A 6,230-nucleotide genomic window follows, 5' to 3' on the forward strand; every position below is an offset into this window, starting at 1 on the left:
GAGACGGCTCTGGCAGAGGCTATTTATCATCAGATCGCGTAAATCAGTGGAAAATGAATAGAAATGACGATTCTGTCTGAAGAAATATGAAGTAAACATCAGTAAATATATCCATATATCTCCGCAGATATGCATCTTTGGTCTATAAATCCTTATTGACGCTGTTCAGTGAGTCTATGTGAACACAAATAAACCGCTCTTGACGTGACTGAATATGAGTGAGTGGTGAATTTCTATTCAAAATGGGGCATAATACGGATTTATTATTTTGCACTCCTGACATAAATCACTAAATATCTGTCACTGCAACAATGTTTTATCAAAATATTGGTCAAATATCGAAGCTAGAGTCTTTAAACTTTCAATTGATGCACAGTTTGTCCAGATCAAGTAAGAGAGTGATGTTTGATGTGCTGTGAAAGTGAAACAATAATAAACTGGGGCCGTCAGCGATGTTTGCACGTAAAGGGGTTTTAAATAAGGCTGTTATTTACACTATTTTCCATAAAGTGAATGGAACACAGTGCACTATAGAAAGGATAGTGAACAATTCAGACAGTATAAATATGCTTTCCACTTGGGGCGAACTGTAGGATTTATGGATTCTAAATGCAATGTTTCAAGAGAGCAATCATGCATTTTTATTAATTTTTACTCATACATTTAAAAAAAAAAAATTATCCTTTAACAATTTTCCTAAATATGCAATTTAATCATGTGTTCTCAACTGTCTTGGGCCTTCTTTGTGGCATCTTCCTCTTTATGATGTGCCAAATGTTTACTATGGGTGAAAGATCTGGACTTAGGCTGGCAATTTCAGTACCCGGATCCTTCTACGCAGCCATGATGTTGTAATTGATGCAGTATGTGGTCTGGCATTGTCATGATGGAAAATGCAAGGTCTTCCCTGAAAGAGACGACGTCTGGATGGATGCATATATTGTTCTAGAAATTGGATATACCTTTCAGCATTGATGGTGCCTTTCCAGATGTGTAAGCTGGCCATGCCACACGCACTCATGCAACACCAAACAATCAGAGATGCTTCTGAACTGAGCGCTGATAACAACTTGGGTTGTCCTTGTCCTCTTCAGTCTGGATGACATGGCGTCCCAGTTTTCCAAAAAGAGCTTAAAATTTTCATTTGACCACAGAACAGTTTTCCACTTTGCCACAGTCCATTTTAAATGAGCATTGGCCCAGAGAAAACGCCTGCGCTTCTGGATCATGTTTAGATATGGCTTCTTTTTTGACCTATAGATTTTTAGCTGGTAACGGTGAATGGCACGGTGGATTGTGTTCACCGACAATATTTTCTGGAAGTATTCCTGAGCCCATGTTGTGATTTCCATTATAGGTGTGCGTGGACATACTGTAGTATGATCTTCCACACATCAATCAATCAATCACCTTTATTTAAATAGTGCTTTAAACAAAATACAGTGCGTCAAAGCACTGAACAAAATTAATTTGGAAAACAGTGTCTCAATAATGCAAAATGATAGTTAAAGGCAGTTCATCATTGAATTCAGTGATGTCATCTCTGTTCAGTTTAAATAGTGTCTGTGCATTTATTTGCAATCAAGTCAACGATATCGCTGTAGATGAAGTGACCCCAACTAAGCAAGCCAGAGGCGACAGCGGCAAGGAACCGAAACTCCATCGGTAACAGAATGGAGAAAAAAACCTTGGGAGAAACCAGGCTCAGTTGGGGGGCCAGTTCTCCTCTGACCAGACGAAACCAGTAGTTCAATTCCAGGCTGCAGCAAAGTCAGATTGTGCAGAAGAATCATCTGTTTCCTGTGGTCTTGTCCTGGTGCTCCTCTGAGACAAGGTCTTTACAGGGGATCTGTATCTGGGGCTCTAGTTGTCCTGGTCTCCGCTGTCTTTCAGGGCAGTAGAGGTCCTTTCTAGGTGCTGATCCACCATCTGGTCTGTATACGTACTGGATCCGAACACACAGCCTTTATGCACAGAGATGGTTCCAGATTATCTGAATCTTTGGATGCTACTGTATTATGCACTGTAGATGATGATAACTTCAAACTCTTTGCAGTTTTTCTCTGAGAAACTCCTTTCTGATATTGCTCCACCATTTTCCACCGCAGCATTGGGGGAATTGGTGATCCTCTTCCCATCTTGACTTCTGAGAGACACTGCCACTCTGAGAGGCTCTTTTTATATCAAATCATGTTGCCAATTGACCTAATAAGTTGCAACTTGGTCCTCCAGCTGTTCCTTATATGCACATTTGACTTTTCTGGCCTCTTATTGCTACCTGTCCCAGCTTTTTTGGAATGTGTAGCTCTCATGAAATCCAAAATGAACCAATATTTGGCATGACATATCAAAATGTCTCACTTTCAACATTTGATATGTTATCTACTGTATATTCTATTGTGATTAAAATAGAAGTTTATGAGATTTTTTAATAATTCAATTCCTTTTTTACTCACAATTTGTACAGTGTCCAAACTTATTTGCAATCAGGTTTGTACAAGGGGTTGCACGACTAGTGATTTCTTCTAGTCGGTTTCTTATTTTTTAAAAAAAAAACTTGAGTTACTCGACCACTCGTGGTTCATGCTACTGTAAATGAAAAGACATGAAATAGTTCTTATAATTAAACGCTTATTAATTCATAGCCTTATGCAACAATTACATATGTAAATTGTCAAATTTACATTTCCATGTAACAGCCAGTATTTATAAATGTATCTGTATCTTTTTTCATAGTTATCACTGAACAAGTATGCTGTGTTAAACTAAAATAATTATTAATTTCTAAAATAATATATATATATATATATATATATATATATATATATATATATATATATATCATGCAAGCAGAGAGATGTTGTGCTTATTCCTTTCATTTGTATCATATCATAGCCTAAGGTTTAAATCATTGCCTTTTAAATATATACAAATAATATAATGTGTATAATGTATTATTATAGGTGATATTACTCTTGCAAAGCTCTGATTTCTGAGAGATGCATGGAGAAGTAACAGCAATGCTGTGTTTGATTCGTGCTCTTTTCATTCATAAAGTTTACATTCATTCACTTCATTTTGTATTTCGTTACTTTAAAGGTCTGTGTATAGTATTGCGCTGATCCCCTAGCTCAACTGTTATCTAGCAAACACCAGACTGTGCCAGCTTCAGCTGAGTATTCAGTCAGAATTATTCCTTGTCCGTTATTCGTTTTTAAAAACCATTATCCGTGGCATTCTGAAAAAAATAAGTATTCTGCTTACTTTACATATTTAAATTTTACATGCAACATAAATAAAGTCATAGAAATTAACAGCTGCACGCAATATTGTAATCCTAAAATCCACGTTGTACTTGCAAGCTCTTAGCATGCATTATGGTTAATGCATACTCAAGTATTTGATTGTTTCCAAAAGAGTTTATTAAAAAAAAGTTATTCTACATATATGCATTTTAAGTTGTTTCAAGGACAAAAATAGCAAGCTTTAAACCATGTCAGTTGGCAGTAACATAAGCGTTTGTCAAGCAGAAAACAGATTCTCAATTTTTTTTAAATGAGGAATTTGTATGAGCATTAATAATCAAATAATTTCAGCAAGTCATTTATTTCCTGAATTAATCAGTGTTTTAGATCTAATTGATTACATCAATAATTAAATTACTCACCCATAGACTTGTTGCCACCTACTGGTTTAAAGGGTCAGGAGCTGATAAATAAAAATTTCCTTGATGTTTTGACAGACAAGAGGTCATTTTATATATATATATATATATATATATATATATATATATATATATATATATATATATATATATATATATATAAACATCCTGTAAGTTCCAAACTCAAAACTATATTGTTAGTCTAAAAATTGCTTATATTGAAGCCAGTCTGTTAAAAGGGTAGGTTGTGAAATATGGCACTCTATGTTGTAATAGTGTCGATAAGCACCGCCTCCGCATAAGATCATCAACGCCTGCTTCTATGTACATCGCTGCCTGTTTTTTTTCGCAGTGCATTGCCTTCCTTCTGATTTTAAGATTAGGAAAGATTGGATTATTTTTAATGAAGTTCCAGACCGTGTCAGTTTTTTTGCTTCAATTTACAGCGGATTTGTTTACAAAAAAAGCACAATTGGACGGAGGATTTTCAGAAAGGTTGAAGCAGTGCCGAATATATCTGACAGTCACAACATGCCTATGCCTAATGTTACAGAACGATATGACAATCCAGGAGTGTAACGGGTCTGTGCAAGATTTGGATGTGTTGATAGAGCTCCATCTGTGTTTTGATCATCAATATGAATCTAATGCAGACACGGTTGACCATGCTCTGAATCACATGTGTAATCAGCCCAACGGAAAGACAAGACGTCATAGGCGGGTGCCGTTATTGACCAGGAAGCTCTCTAGCAGGGGTGCCGGGAGTATGGCTTCGAGACGCATCAACTCTTTCCCTCGAGGAAACATGGTTAAATATGTAACCTGAGACATTCCTCTTCAGTGAGCCTTGACTCCCATCGGCAAGAGGAGGTCAGAGGACTCGTAGGCCAGGTTGATAGCCTCAACTATCCAGTGGCTGAGGGTATGCTTAGTCGAGGGATTGACCCTTCTTGGGAGGACCATGGCACACAAGCAGTTGGTCTGTCCTTCTCCACTGGGCAGCCCTGTGGACATATGTCTCCAGCACCTGAACTGGACACATACAGTTAAGCTTCTTCAGGTCGGGCTCTTAGAAGGGAGGAGGGCAGAAGGTGTGCAGCACTATCAGTTGTGGTGTTACAGAGGGAATCTTTGGAACATAACCTGCTCCAGGTTATAAAAATGCTTTGGTCATGCTGGGCGCAAAGTCAAGATGAGTAGGGGCCACTGAGAGGGCCTGAAGGTCTCCAAGTCACAGTCACAGTTACACAACTCCAGGTGAGGGTGAATTATTGTAACCTGGGCCTTTGAGAGTAGATCTGTCCTAACTGGAATCTCCCATGGAGAGCCGTCGAGGAGTGAGATCAGATCTGAGAACTATACTAAGCCCGACTAGAATGGGGCTACTAAAAACAGCCCAACCCCATCTCGGCGTACTCTTGCCAGAAGTCCCAGAAGCAGAGTAATTGGGGGAAACTGTATAGATGAAGCCTCGGCCAAGTCTGTACCATAGCGCCCAGTCCCATAGGAGCTGGATGAACTAGAAAGAACCAGAGGGAACATTGTGAGGTCTCCTGAGTCGCAAAAAAAAGTCCATCTGAGCCTGGACAAAAACTCACCATAACTGCTTCACCATGTTGGCGTGAAGCATCCATTCCCCAAGCCTCGGCCGCTGTCTCGACAGGATGTCTGCACCCATATTGAGATACCAAGGAATGAATACTGCTCTGAGTTAGAGGAGTTTTTCCTGGGACAACACACGGATCTGGTGTGCAAGCTTGTACAAGGGTCCCAATCGCAGACCCCCTTGGTGGTTGATTTAAGAGATGTGATGTGTCGGTGCTAACACATGGTGACCTCTCAGGTCTGGGAGGAAAGTGTTTTAATGTTCGATACATGACCAGGATCTACAGACAATTGATATGCCATGTCAGATGGTGACCACTCCACAGACCACGGGCAGGGTGGCCACTCCAGCCCAGCTGGTGAGGGATGCGTCCATTTCTATCATTACATGGAGCCAAGGAGCTCCCAACACCGGGCCCTGATTCAAGAACCAATGTTTCTTCCACATGTCTTAGGCATGGATGCATTGCCGTGTGACCTTGATAGTCCAAAGTGGATTCCCCTCTGGGAATGTACAGCAGGCCAAGATGTATCATGTTGGACTCAGCTGCCATCAGACCCAGCAGTTTCTGAGACTGTTTTACAGTGAGTGACTGGCCTTCTCTGACTCTCTTGACTGACATGAGGATCGACTCGATATGAGCAGGGAACAGATGTGCCGATACTACGCCTAGATAAGTGGTCCTCTGTAATGGAGAAAGTACACTTTTCTTGGTGTTCAACTCCTTCATGTGGGCAAAAACGGCATCTGGATGTCGAACGGCCATCTGCTCTGATTGAGCTAAAATCAACCAATCATCCATATAATTTAGTATGCGGATGCAGTTGCAATGGAGCCAGGGCAGCATCCACACACCTTGTAAATGTGCGAAGTGAAAGTGCAAGGCTGAACGGAATAATTCGATATTGGTACGCTTCGACTCCAAAAGCGAACCTCAGAAACTTTCTGTGATGTGGAAAG

The sequence above is a fragment of the Carassius gibelio genome, chromosome B3, assembly GCF_023724105.1.
Source record: "Carassius gibelio isolate Cgi1373 ecotype wild population from Czech Republic chromosome B3, carGib1.2-hapl.c, whole genome shotgun sequence".
NCBI classification, from domain to species: Eukaryota; Metazoa; Chordata; class Actinopteri; order Cypriniformes; family Cyprinidae; genus Carassius; species Carassius gibelio.